The sequence below is a fragment of the Salmo salar genome, chromosome 03 (genome assembly GCF_965601325.2).
Source record: "Salmo salar chromosome 03, fSalSal1, whole genome shotgun sequence".
Classification (NCBI taxonomy): domain Eukaryota; kingdom Metazoa; phylum Chordata; class Actinopteri; order Salmoniformes; family Salmonidae; genus Salmo; species Salmo salar.
This window is the reverse complement of record NC_138293.1, coordinates 95577501-95593253: the sequence shown is the minus strand read 5'-3', so window position 1 is coordinate 95593253 and position 15753 is coordinate 95577501. Positions and strand designations below refer to the sequence as shown.

General features: G+C 43.5%; 1 protein-coding gene across 1 annotated transcript in view; it reads right to left on the bottom strand.

Annotated features, from left to right (window-relative positions):
- The window catches only part of LOC106602029 (peripheral myelin protein 22), a 544081-nt gene that overhangs the window by 27028 nt on the left and 501300 nt on the right, over window positions 1–15753 (bottom strand). The window lies entirely within an intron of this gene.

Sequence of the window (15753 nt, the reverse complement as noted above, 5' to 3'; positions counted from 1 at the left end):
GACAACGATGTAGGCTGTGTGTAGCGTTTATGATATGGTTTGGCTTGGAAAGCTTTTTTTGCCTGGTCACATACAGCTGACGTGTTGTACATTGAAGTCCACAAACAAAGGGAAAAGGTGAGAGGAGGGGAGCACATAGATGCGAGAAGGAATACAACGTGGCTGCTGTGAAAGTGAACTGTGTTTACACGTGATCAGGGGTGTATTCATTCCGCCAATTCTGTTGAAACCTTTTTTTTTAACAGAAGCAAACGGAATGAAACGGGGATAAACATACCTGAATTTGTCCAATAGATTTTTTTTGTTGTTGCAATTGTTGGACGAATGATTACACCCTATATCAGCTAAATGCTGGCAAGAGTGTGCAAGGCAGTATTGAATGTGTCACTGTCTGTCACCTAATTTTTATCTCAACCTGTGTGCACCTACGTTGTAAACTTCCATTCATAGGCTACGTTGTAACAACCTCATGATGGGTATCAAATCAAACTTTATTTGTCACATGCGCCGAATACAACATGTGTTGACCTTACCGTGAAATGCTTACTTACAAGCCCTTAACCAACAGTGCAGTTCAAGAAAGAGTTAAGAAAATATTTACCAAATAAAGTAAAGTAACACAATAGAATAACAACGAGGCTGTATACAGGTGGTACCAAGTCAATGTGCAGGGGTACAGGTTAGTCCAGGTCATTTGTACAGCCCCATTATAAGGAACATTTGAGTATCATGTATTAGCCAGTTGAAGTCGGAAGTTTTCATACACCTTAGCCAACTACATTTAAACTCAGTTTTTCACAATTCCTGACATTTAATCCTAGTGAAAATGCCATGTCTTAGGTCAGTTAGGATCACCACTTTATTTTAAGAGAATGCGAAATGTCAGAATAATAGTAGAGAGTGATTTATTTCAGCTTTTATTTCTTTCATCACATTCCCAGTGAGTCAGAAGTTTACATACACTCAATTAGTATTTGGTAGCATTGACTTTAAATTGTTTAATTTGGGTCAAACGTTTCGGGTAGCCTTCCACAAGCTTCCCACAATAAGTTGGGTGAATTTTGGCCCATTCCTCCTGACAGAGCTGGTGTAACTGAGTCAGGTTTGTAGGCCGCCTTGCTCGCACACGCTTTTTCAGTTCTGCCCACAAATCTTTTATGGGATTGAGGTCAGGGCTTTGTGATGGCCACTCCAATACCTTGACTTTGTTGTCCTAAAGCCATTTTGCCACAACTTTGGAAGTATGCTTGGGGCCATTGTCCCAAGAATACGCAAGTATAAACACCATGGGACCACGCAGGAAACCGCTCAGGAAAGAGATGCGTTCTGTCTCCTAGAGATGAATGTACTTTGGTGCGAAAAGTGCAAATCAATCCCAGAAGTCCATTTGGAACTTCCTGACTAATGTCTTGAGATGTTGCTTCAATATATCCACATAATTTTCCATCCTCATGAAGCCATCTATTTTGTGAAGTGCACCAGTCCCTCCTGCAGCAAATCACTCCCACAACATGAGGCTGCCACCCCTGTGCTTCACGGTTGGGATGGTGTTCTTCGGCTTGCAAGCCTCCTCCTTTTCCTCCAAACATAACGATGGTCATTATGGCCAAATAGTTCTATTTTTGTTTCATCAGACCAGAGGACATTTCTCCAAAAAGTACAATCTTTGTCCCCACGTGCAATTTGCAAACTGGCTTTTTTATGGCGGATTTGGAGCACTGGCTTCTTCCTTGCTGAGCGGTCGATATAGGACTCGTTTTACTGTGGATATAGATACTTTTGTACCTGTTTCCTCCAGCATCTTCACAAGGTCCTTTGCTGTTGTTCTGGGATTGATTTGCACTTTTCGCACCAAAGTATGTTAATCTCTAGGAGACAGAACGTGTCTCCTTCCTGAGCGGTATGACGGCTGTGTGGTCCCATGGTGTTTATACTTGCGTACTATTGTTTGTACAGATGAACGTGGTACCTTCAGGCGTTTGCAAATTGCTCCCAAGTATGTACCAGACTTGTGGAGGTCTACAATTTTTTTTCTGAGGTCTTGGCTGATTTCTTTTGATTTTCCTATGATGGCAAGCAAAGAGGCACTGTGTTTGAAGGTAGGCCTTGAAATACATCCACAGGTACACCTCCAATTGACTCAAATTATGTAAATTAGTCTATCAGAAGCTTCTAAAGCCATGACATTTTCTGGAATTTTCCAAGCTGTTTAAAAGCACAGTCAACTTAGTTTTTGTAAACTTCTGACCCACTGGAATTGTGATACAGTGAATTATAAGTGAAATAATCTGTCTGTAAACAATTGTTGGAAAAATGACTTGTGTCATGCACAAAGTAGATGTCCTAACCGACTTGCCAAAACTATAGTTTGTTAACAGGAAATTTGTGGAGTGGTTGAATTTTTTTTTTAATGACTCCAACCTAAGTGTATGTAAACTTCCGACTTCAACTGTATAGCTGTTACATTGAACGGGTAAATGGAATATGAATGACAGTCATCCAGTATGCTGTAATAAAAGTAAGGCCAAGGTCATGAAACAAAAATGTGTCCTCCCAAATCTTAAATGGCACTGACCACAACTGATTTAAATACATGGAGTAACACACACATACACCACTTTGGGGCAGTCTATTCCTGTAAATAGCAACCATGTTAAAATATATACACAGTGTACAAAACATTAAGAACACCTTCCTAATATTGAGTAGCACCCCCCTCCGAACAGTCTCAATTCGTCAGGCCATGGACTCTACATGGTGTTGAAAGCGTTCCACAGGGATGCTAACTCATGTTGACTCCAATGCTTCCTATAGTTGTGTCAAGTTGTCTGGATGTCCTTTGGGTGGGGGACCAGTCCTGATACACACAGGAAACAGTTGAGTGTGAAAAACCCAGCAGCGTTGCAGTTCTTCACACACTCAAACCGGTGCACCTGGCACCTATTACATATCCCCTTCAAAGGCACTTAAATATTTTGTCTTGTCAGTGTCACTTATCTCAAGGCTTAAAAATCCTTATTTAACCTGTCTCCTCCCCTTCATCTACACTGATTGAAGTGGATTTAACAGGTGACACCAATAAGGGATCATAGCATATGTTACATGTGTACACTACTCAACCATTTTAACATGTTTAGTGTTGGAGTGACGGTTTAAACTGGACCACGTGACCACAATGATGTCACCTGTAGTTGTTGTAAGCTGCATATCATACACTGTACATTTTAAGTACTATTATTTAAAATGGTCAAGGGCTTTATGAATGGATTTTAATGCCTATAATATGCAATGTAAAGTGTTAACATGCAATTTCTGTGAAAAAAGCCTGAAATGATGGGAGGTCAAAGATCATGAGTATTTGATGTCTGTCTGTCTCTAAACCCAGTTGTCAGTAAAGAAAACTGTTAGTCCGAAACTGAAAGTAACCCCTATAGAACTCTGGACAGGGGAACTCTGTGTGGATACCACTAGGTGGACCCCTGTAGAACTCTGGACAGGGGAACTCTGTGTGGATACCACTAGGTGGACCCTATAGAACTCTGGACAGGAGAACTCTGTGTGGATACCACTAGGTGGACCCTATAGAACTCTGGACAGGGGAACTCTGTGTGGATACCACTAGGTGGACCCCTATAGAACTCTGGACAGGGGAACTCTGTGTGGATACCACTAGGTGGACCCTATAGAACTCTGGACAGGGGAACTCTGTGTGGATACCACTAGGTGGACCCTATAGAACTCTGGACAGGGGAACTCTGTGTGGATACCACTAGGTGGACCCTATAGAACTCTGGACAGGGGAACTCTGTGTGGATACCACTAGGTGGACCCTATAGAACTCTGGACAGGGGAACTCTGTGTGGATACCACTAGGTGGACCCTATAGAACTCTGGACAGGGGAACTCTGTGTGGATACCACTAGGTGGACCCCTATAGAACTCTGGACAGGGGAACTCTGTGTGGATACCACTAGGTGGACCCTATAGAACTCTGGACAGGGGAACTCTGTGTGGATACCACTAGGTGGACCCTATAGAACTCTGGACAGGGGAACTCTGTGTGGATACCACTAGGTGGACCCCTATAGAACTCTGGACAGGGGAACTCTGTGTGGATACCACTAGGTGGACCCTATAGAACTCTGGACAGGGGAACTCTGTGTGGATACCACTAGGTGGACCCCTATAGAACTCTGGACAGGGGAACTCTGTGTGGATACCACTAGGTGGACCCTATAGAACTCTGGACAGGGGAACTCTGTGTGGATACCACTAGGTGGACCCCTGTAGAACTCTGGACAGGGGAACTCTGTGTGGATACCACTAGGTGGACCCTATAGAACTCTGGACAGGGGAACTCTGTGTGGATACCACTAGGTGGACCCTATAGAACTCTGGACAGGGGAACTCTGTGTGGATACCACTAGGTGGACCCCTGTAGAACTCTGGACAGGGGAACTCTGTGTGGATACCACTAGGTGGACCCCTATAGAACTCTGGACAGGGGAACTCTGTGTGGATACCACTAGGTGGACCCTATAGAACTCTGGACAGGGGAACTCTGTGTGGATACCACTAGGTGGACCCCTGTAGAACTCTGGACAGGGGAACTCTGTGTGGATACCACTAGGTGGACCCCTGTAGAACTCTGGACAGGGGAACTCTGTGTGGATACCACTAGGTGGACCCTATAGAACTCTGGACAGGGGAACTCTGTGTGGATACCACTAGGTGGACCCTATAGAACTCTGGACAGGGGAACTCTGTGTGGATACCACTAGGTGGACCCCTGTAGAACTCTGGACAGGGGAACTCTGTGTGGATACCACTAGGTGGACCCCTATAGAACTCTGGACAGGGGAACTCTGTGTGGATACCACTAGGTGGACCCTATAGAACTCTGGACAGGGGAACTCTGTGTGGATACCACTAGGTGGACCCTATAGAACTCTGGACAGGGGAACTCTGTGTGGATACCACTAGGTGGACCCCTATAGAACTCTGGACAGGGGAACTCTGTGTGGATACCACTAGGTGGACCCTATAGAACTCTGGACAGGAGAACTCTGTGTGGATACCACTAGGTGGACCCTATAGAACTCTGGACAGGGGAACTCTGTGTGGATACCACTAGGTGGACCCCTGTAGAACTCTGGACAGGGGAACTCTGTGTGGATACCACTAGGTGGACCCTATAGAACTCTGGACAGGAGAACTCTGTGTGGATACCACTAGGTGGACCCTATAGAACTCTGGACAGGGGAACTCTGTGTGGATACCACTAGGTGGACCCTATAGAACTCTGGACAGGGGAACTCTGTGTGGATACCACTAGGTGGACCCTATAGAACTCTGGACAGGGGAACTCTGTGTGGATACCACTAGGTGGACCCTATAGAACTCTGGACAGGGGAACTCTGTGTGGATACCACTAGGTGGACCCTATAGAACTCTGGACAGGGGAACTCTGTGTGGATACCACTAGGTGGACCCTATAGAACTCTGGACAGGGGAACTCTGTGTGGATACCACTAGGTGGACCCTATAGAACTCTGGACAGGGGAACTCTGTGTGGATACCACTAGGTGGACCCTATAGAACTCTGGACAGGGGAACTCTGTGTGGATACCACTAGGTGGACCCTATAGAACTCTGGACAGGGGAACTCTGTGTGGATACCACTAGGTGGACCCTATAGAACTCTGGACAGGGGAACTCTGTGTGGATACCACTAGGTGGACCCCTATAGAACTCTGGACAGGGGAACTCTGTGTGGATACCACTAGGTGGACCCCTATAGAACTCTGGACAGGGGAACTCTGTGTGGATACCACTAGGTGGACCCTATAGAACTCTGGACAGGGGAACTCTGTGTGGATACCACTAGGTGGACCCTGTAGAACTCTGGACAGGGGAACTCTGTGTGGATACCACTAGGTGGACCCTATAGAACTCTGGACAGGGGAACTCTGTGTGGATACCACTAGGTGGACCCTATAGAACTCTGGACAGGGGAACTCTGTGTGGATACCACTAGGTGGACCCTATAGAACTCTGGACAGGGGAACTCTGTGTGGATACCACTAGGTGGACCCTATAGAACTCTGGACAGGGGAACTCTGTGTGGATACCACTAGGTGGACCCCTATAGAACTCTGGACAGGGGAACTCTGTGTGGATACCACTAGGTGGACCCCTAGTAGAACTCTGGACAGGGGAACTCTGTGTGGATACCACTAGGTGGACCCCTGTAGAACTCTGGACAGGGGAACTCTGTGTGGATACCACTAGGTGGACCCTATAGAACTCTGGACAGGGGAACTCTGTGTGGATACCACTAGGTGGACCCTATAGAACTCTGGACAGGGGAACTCTGTGTGGATACCACTAGGTGGACCCCTATAGAACTCTGGACAGGGGAACTCTGTGTGGATACCACTAGGTGGACCCTTGTAGAACTCTGGACAGGGGAACTCTGTGTGGATACCACTAGGTGGACCCCTATAGAACTCTGGACAGGGGAACTCTGTGTGGATACCACTAGGTGGACCCTATAGAACTCTGGACAGGGGAACTCTGTGTGGATACCACTAGGTGGACCCCTGTAGAACTCTGGACAGGGGAACTCTGTGTGGATACCACTAGGTGGACCCCTGTAGAACTCTGGACAGGGGAACTCTGTGTGGATACCACTAGGTGGACCCCTGATAGAACTCTGGACAGGGGAACTCTGTGTGGATACCACTAGGTGGACCCTATAGAACTCTGGACAGGGGAACTCTGTGTGGATACCACTAGGTGGACCCCTATAGAACTCTGGACAGGGGAACTCTGTGTGGATACCACTAGGTGGACCCTATAGAACTCTGGACAGGAGAACTCTGTGTGGATACCACTAGGTGGACCCTATAGAACTCTGGACAGGGGAACTCTGTGTGGATACCACTAGGTGGACCCTATAGAACTCTGGACAGGGGAACTCTGTGTGGGTACCACTAGGTGGACCCCTGTAGAACTCTGGACAGGGGAACTCTGTGTGGATACCACTAGGTGGACCCTATAGAACTCTGGATACCACTAGGTGGAGTCAGTGTCACTGTCACACCATGATTTATTACCACAACTATAAGTTATTGTTGAAATGGAATGTAGAAGACAGTACAGTATTGTATTTCAGAAACAATAATGTAACAGACAGAACAGAGAGAGAATACTGAAGTAAGGGGTAACTTGTGTTATTATTTGATGGGTGTTTGATAGAGGTATGATGTGTCAGTCTGTGTAGTAGTGCATATCTTTATATAGACTATAAACACTAGTAAGTACATGTTTGATCAAGAAAGTGTGTGTCCCCAAGTGGTGTGTGTGACTCTTTATAGCACTGTATTTCTGGAAGTTGGAACATGCCCCTAAGATGAGTGTCTCTGAGGAGAGAGAGGAGGGGGGCGCTGCCGACCCCCAGACCCAGAGATCAGTACCCAGCTGTCTGTCTATGACTGCTCCAGGGACAATCCTCTGAATGTTATCAGTGGACCAATGCCCTTTGACCCAAAGTAAGGTTACTGCTATACATGATACATTATAAAAGGGGAATTCCTCAAAGATTTGTGGAGAATGTAACACACTCTGCAGCCTGGTTGGGGGTTCCATGTTCAACGCTTTCTCATACTACTGATGATCATTACTGTATGAAATTCTGTGGGGTTTAATAATACTACTGATGATCATTACTGTATGAAATACTATGGGGTTTAATAATACTACTGATCATCATTACTGTATGAAATACTATGGGGTTTAATAACTAAAAATGCATTGTGGAAATCTACTTGATAATTCCTGAGGCTCCAACCAGACCCTGAGATCAGTCTCCAGTACCCAGCTGTCTGTCTATGAAGAGTGACTGACGGGTCAAAGGATCTTCCTGAAAATGTTCAAAGTTGACCAATGCCCTTTAATCTAGGAATATATTAAAAAGTGAATCATGACATTACATGAATTGAGAAATAGCAGTGAAGGATCACAATGTCTTTATGTTTTAATAATGTTCTTTCAGCTCTCTGCCAGAGGATCAGTCCAGGTGTGCAGTGTGTCAGCAGGTTCTGAGGTATCCAGTCTCTATCACCTGTGGACACAGGTTCTGTAGACAGTGCATCACCAGATACTGGGAGAAACCTGCTCCTTCAGGAGACTATGACTGTCCTCGGTGTAGAAAGAGATCCAGAACACTTCCTGTACTGCATCCTGATGCCAGATCTAAACCATATGTGTTGATATGACAGGGCAGGTGGGCAGGGAAACCCCTGTATAATTCTGGATACCACTAGGTGGAGGCAGAGTGTCACTGTCACACCCTGATTTATTACCACAACTATAAGTTATTGTTGAAATGGAATAGTCCCAAAGATTTAATGATCAGTGGAAATAAAGTTAATCTCAAATACTTAAAATGACGAGACCTTTTACCAAGTCTGGTATGAGGCTATGATTTCAGGGCATTCAGAACATTCAATTAGATTTTCACAGAGAATGTTAGAGCTAACCTGAAACAGGATACTTTATCCTCATTGAAATGGGCATTGTGTTTTTCCCATTTTGTGTAAAATTAAATTAAATTTAAATCCCTACTGTAACTATTACAACTAGGACCAGGGATACTGAATTACTGTGTTGTTGTGTCTCTACAGCTGAACAACATGATGGAGGACCAGACATACTGAATTACTGTGTTGTTGTGTCTCTACAGCTGAACAACATGATGGAGGACCAGACATACTGAATTACTGTGTTGTTGTCTCTACAGCTGAACAACATGATGGAGGACCAGACATACTGAATTACTGTGTTGTTGTCTCTACAGCTGAACATCTCGTTCCATGATGGAGGACCAGGGATACTGAATTACTGTGTTGTTGTGTCTCTACAGCTGAACAACATGATGGAGGACCAGACATACTGAATTACTGTGTTGTTGTCTCTACAGCTGAACATCTCGTTCCATGATGGAGGACCAGACATACTGAATTACTGTGTTGTTGTCTCTACAGCTGAACATCTCGTTCCATGATGGAGGACCAGACATACTGAATTACTGTGTTGTTGTGTCTCTACAGCTGAACATCTCGTTCCATGATGGAGGACCAGACATACTGAATTACTGTGTTGTTGTGTCTCTACAGCTGAACATCTCGTTCCATGATGGAGGACCAGACATACTGAATTACTGTGTTGTTGTGTCTCTACAGCTGAACATCTCGTTCCATGATGGAGGACCAGACATACTGAATTACTGTGTTGTTGTGTCTCTACAGCTGAACAACATGATGGAGGACCAGACATACTGAATTACTGTGTTGTTGTGTCTCTACAGCTGAACATCTCGTTCCATGATGGAGGACCAGACATACTGAATTACTGTGTTGTTGTGTCTCTACAGCTGAACATCTCGTTCCATGATGGAGGACCAGACACACTGAATTACTGTGTTGTTGTGTCTCTACAGCTGAACAACATGATGGAGGACCAGACATACTGAATTACTGTGTTGTTGTGTCTCTACAGCTGAACAACATGATGGAGGACCAGACATACTGAATTACTGTGTTGTTGTGTCTCTACAGCTGAACAACATGATGGAGGACCAGACATACTGAATTACTGTGTTGTTGTGTCTCTACAGCTGAACAACATGATGGAGGACCAGACATACTGAATTACTGTGTTGTTGTGTCTCTACAGCTGAACAACATGATGGAGGACCAGACATACTGAATTACTGTGTTGTTGTGTCTCTACAGCTGAACAACATGATGGAGGACCAGACATACTGAATTACTGTGTTGTTGTGTCTCTACAGCTGAACAACATGATGGAGGACCAGACATACTGAATTACTGTGTTGTTGTGTCTCTACAGCTGAACAACATGATGGAGGACCAGACATACTGAATTACTGTGTTGTTGTGTCTCTACAGCTGAACAACTCTTTCCATGATGGCCTTGTCATTGAACCATCCCAGAAGGCTAAGGCCTCTTCTGCACACAACATGATGCACAATAGCGTCAATAAAACCCTGCAATAAAACCCACTAAATATAATTCCAGTGAATCCCTTTTCCTTCCAGGTGTTACACAATTAACAGTGAGTCATAGGTGTTCTCTGAAACTGGTCCTGGAGAGAGCTACTGCGCTGTGCCTGCTGGTGCATGCTAACATGCGCCCTTTGTCCTGATCTTGTCCACATTCTGATTGTGCCCAAATTTTTAGACAGATGTAGACGATTAAAAAACACATTTTGATCTGATTGTGATCAGATTTGCGTGACCACATGTAGGTAGCCAGGCACGCTTTATGTCTGGATATTAATCAAGTGTAAACACATCTGGATGGTAATTTAAATCTTCATTATACTGGCCTCGAAAATCATTGACAGATAGCACCATTGCCTTATATAGCATCAATAGCGTGCTACATACTTAAACTGCCTACTCATTTCGGCGTTTGATCAAGTAGAATTCACTTTTCTTTTCTGACTCACGTGTTTGACAACAGCTGATAATCAGGTCATTTAAGGCGTTGTACCAGCCAGCGCGAATGTCAACGCAGTCACGCATTTGATGATGCATTTCGGAGGACTATTTTCAAAATTTCATATGCTATAAAACTATTTTTTTCGCATTCTATTTATGGTGCTTTCAAGACAACTGGGAACTCTGGAAAAAAAATTGGTGAAATGATTGCGTCAGTGATCTTCAGGTAGTAAAATCAGAGTTCTAGAAAGATGCCAGAGTATCCGACATGGAATTCTGAGTTGGATGACTGTTCAAAACAATTTTCACAGTCGGAGCTCGTTTTTTTTTTCAGAGTCCCCAGTTGTCTTGAACACACTGAAGTCGGAAGTCGGACAATTCCGAGTTCCCAGTTGTTTTCAAAGCGGCATTAGTAGACTATTATGGGTATTCGGACAGTACGGGAGGGTTGGTTAGTCTGGTGAGAGCCAGCCTCACCGCTGCTCCCTCCCTCCACTCAGACTGACAATCAGATGCAGGCCATCAGTCCAGTAAAATTAAAATAAAACACATTATTATGCTCATTCAGCTGTGCCTCACAATGCAACAAAAGATTTATTACCAGTGTGATCATATACTTCAAATGTTGAAATATAATATCAAAATGGTCTGAGAAGAACAACATTGACAGGGAAATTCAAGCATAGCCAATATGCAGCGATAATGTATTGGGCCTATTGCCTACTGCACAAACCTCATTGCTACAGAACTGTTTTTAATAGGTTAATGTTGCATAAGCTTATGTTTTTTTAAGTCATGTTTAAAAAGAAAGATCTGAGTGTTAGACCTCGGCTTGCATTTTGACTCAAAGTGATCTTGATTCCAGAAAAGATTGGTGACCCTGATCTAAATGATCTGAGGGTTGTGATTCACTTGATTCCTGTGTTTGTTTCAAATCTAAAAAAGTATTTATGGTGAAGACAATAAGAAGAGGTCACACCCAGAAGAGTCAAAAGGCGATGTTCAACTATAGTAAATGTTTTCCTTCGCTACTGCCAGTAATGTTGAGGCCAGGGTGGGACCCCACAGACTGTATCCTGAATCCTGAACAGATCAGCCAAGACAATAAGTGGTAGCTGAGTAGTTCAAGGTCTGCCAAAGGTAGTCTAGACAAAACACCCCCTCTCAGAGTCCACATGGGCCTGATGGGATGTGGTCAACGAGTTTGGGCTGATTTCTTCAGATTTGTAATCATATTAAATGACAATTAAAGTAATTAGTAACTCAGTCATTAGTAAATTAGTAACGTAAACAGATTACTTGGGTTACTTCCTTGGTTAGCCAGCATCTGCCTCCTCGATTTACACAGACCTGTCTGCAAAAGACAAAACATCTACCTGACAGACCACTTTAATGTAGGCCGACTCATTTCCACGGAAACTAGAGATTTAGCTGAGTAGCTGATGTCATCCCTGTGCTTGATGGGAAGTGAACAGAGTGGAGCTGTGTTGACTAATAAAAAAAAGTCCTCTTGACAAAAATATCCTAGTGAAATGTTTGATTATCTGGTCCTCAGTACGTGGGGTTAGCCTATGAAGAGGTTTTACAATAACATGGCAGGCCTACATCACTGGCCTAGAAAGAAAAACAAAGAAAAACATCTCTTGAAATGAACTACCGCTCCTTTATATTATAGGTCTATACATAGACTACTGGGCTACACATGACGTTGTGTGAGTGGTAGCAATGACTCTACAGTCACCTGAGTGTAGACTACTCTCAGCAACAAGTGAGTTAACCTTTTACTGCAGGGGCTAAATCAGGGTCACACAGTGTGTTTTCTTGGTAGTCTTAAACAAATTTAGCCTACCTACCTATACCTCACACACATGGTTACGGGCTTAAAAAAGAAGACACCTGTACCATGTCAGATATGCAGTAGAGTTGATATGTATTCAAGTTTGAGTTTGCATCCCAATATTAAACTTTGTATACATCACAGAATACAGTAATTTAACAAAACCGTTTGCAATAGAACCACCGGATTCTTTTTTTAATAAAAAAGTATTAATTATTAAATTCTGAAAAACAATAAAATTCCACCCATGAGGCCACTATTGGGCGATTTGGTCCACATTGTTTCAGAGTGGAACACTGCAGAACACTCAGGTATACTGTCTGCTTCCTGACCACTTGAGCCCCCAAGGTCACAAGGACAGATTTTAAAGGCATCAGAACAATGGGGCATGATACTTACTGTCAACTAAAGCTGTGAATTCCTCTGAGATGTGTCACAACACTGAGTCTGACGGAAAGTTCATGTTGGCAAGTCTTTTCTTTCTGGCAGCAGCTCATGAAAAGTCAGCCGGTACGTGTTTTATTCTACACTGAACTAAAATATAAACGTAACATGTAAAGTGTTGGTCTCCATGTTTCAAGAACTGAAATAAAACATCCCAGAAATGTTCCATAAGCTCAAAAAGCTAATTTCTCTAAAATGTGGGGCACACAATTATTTTCAAATCCCTGTTAGCGAGAAGTTTTCCTTTGCCAAGATAATCCATCCACCTGACAGGTGTGGCATATCAAGAAGCTGATTAAACAGCATGATCATTACACAGGTTCTGGAGACAATAAAAGGCCACTCTAAAATGTGCAGTTTTGTCACACAACACAATGCCACAGAGTTTTGAGGGAGAGTGCAATTGGCATGTTGACTTCAGGAATGTCCACCAGAGCTGTTGTTAATTACTCTACCATAAGCTGCATCCAACGTAGTTTTAGAGAATTTGGCAGCACGTCCAACCAGCCTCACAACCGCAGACCATGTGAATGGCATTGTGTGGGCGAGTGGTTTGCTGATGTCAACATTGTGAACAGAGTGCCCCATGGTGGCGGTGGGGTTATGGTATGGGCAGGCATAAGCTACGGACAACGAACACGATTGCATTTTATCGATGGCACTTTGAATGCACAGAGATACCGTGACCACATCCTGAGGCCCATTGTTGTGGCATTCATCCTCCACCATTACCTCATATTTCAGCATGATAATACACGGCCCCATGTCGCAAGGATCTGTACACAATTCCTGGAAGCGTAAACTGTCAACGTTCTTCCATTGCCTGCATACTCACCAGGGTGACATACCCATTGAGCATGTTTGGGATGCTCTGGATTGACGTGTAGGACAGGATGTTCCAGTTCCAACCAATATCCAACATATTCGCACAGCAATCGAAGAGGAGTGAGACAACATTTCACAGGCCACAATCAACATCCTGATCAACTCTATTCAAATGAGATGTGTTGCGCTGCATGAGGCCAATGGTGGTCACACCAGATACTGACTTGTTTTCTGATCCATGCCCCTACTTTTTTTTCTGTGACCAACAGATTCGTATCTGTCTGTATTCCCAGTCATGTAAAATCCATAGATTAAGGCCTAATTCATTTCTTTCAATTGACGGATTTCCTTATATGAACAGTAACTCAGTAAAATCTTTGAAATTGTTGCATTTTGCATCACTAGGTTCATATATTTTTGGTATGGCTTATTTAGGCCTAATTATTGTAAACAGTAGCGGATTTAGGTATGGGTGACATGGGCAGCCACCCAGGGCGGCATCTTGCAAAAAATTAGGAATGGTGACAGGGGCGAAAATCTGATATCAACTTTGGAGGGGACAATTACATGAAATTTTCTCAAGAGCAATTCCTGAGGGGGACACCAAAAGTAGTGCTGTAACACATAGCCTACATTGTAATATGGTAAATGTATATTGAGGAACCAAAGAAATAAGGTGTTTGCCGTACTCCTATCTACCGGTACCCAAAACTACACAACTAATCACAACAGCAATACCATTGCCTTTAACAAATCTTAGTTCAGTCACCAGTTGAGAGTGGGGGTATCCATGGCATTTTCCAATTATGTTCCTATTTTACAAGTCAAAAAAATGTAGAACCTTTCATAATGTTGCCAAACAAAGACTCAACAAACTTACCTGAGACTCCCTGTCTCTGCCAGTCTGTCCCTGCATATCTGTCCCCAACTCTGCTGTCTGTGTGCCATCTGTTGCCTGCTCTGCCTAATGACATCATTGTGAAACATTTCCATTAGAATTTCATTTCTTTCTTCTGAACATTTTATCAACTAGTCTTTGACATATTAGGCTACTAGGGTTCTTACTATGCGTTTTGGTGTATTGAAAAATACTCTGATGTCCGTCTTTTATTTTTCTGCCATTTTTCTACCTGGCTGACTGGCTGGCTACACACACAGTGTGTAGGTTATTTACAGTAGGAGATGGGCTTCTATCATCTTCAATCATTCTATTTGGGCTTCGATCTAAAAGGTAGCTAGCAAATGTGAAACGGATTCAAATGACAAGAGTTGACAGCTGTATGAGTTCACCATTTACACAACATATGCTGCAACCTTTTGTAATTTTAATAGTTTGTTTCATATTGGCTGGCTTCCAACAATAGCTGAATTTGCAAAGCTAGCGAGCACCAATTCAGTTTCAGTGGTGTTTGCTATAATCTTTGCTACCCGGGTTAAATAAAGGTGAAATAAAATAAGTAAATAAAAGTTCACTTGCGACAATTTAGCTTTTGCAACGAGACCATTAAATATATTTAAGACTATGGTAGAAGAGTGTAGTTCTGTTCAGTTTGGATTTCAGTTTATCGCTAACCTTATCACAGGGACTTTGAAGCACTAACTTACATCATCTGCATGCTGATTCCATCTTTGACGACGCCACATAAATGGAATAGGTACTAGCTAGCTTAATAGTTAATATTTGCGCGCTAGCTCTGCATATTCAGCTAGTGTGTGTGCGCGATTGACTGGATTAACCTCACGTCAGTTACGTGCATTGAGTGCCTTTCAGACAGTAGATATGACCTCTCTTTTACCTAGCAAACTAAGGAACTGGCAGTGGATCAAACCATTGTGAGGCAAAGGGTGGGGGGGTTGCAATCTTTTGAAACTTAAAAACGCGCTACTAAGTGTCTATAATCAGCACAATTGCTTTCATTGCGTATTATTAATATTATTTAAATTACATAGTTATGTTTCAGTGATATATTGGGGGGGACAAATCATATTTTTCCCAGGATGGGGGGGTCGTGTCCCCCCCGTCCCCCCGGGATTTCCGCCCCTGAATGGTGACATTTGCGCAATCGGTTTTCTATCGCTTATTTGCACGTCACGTCAATGATATCATGTCACCGTGTG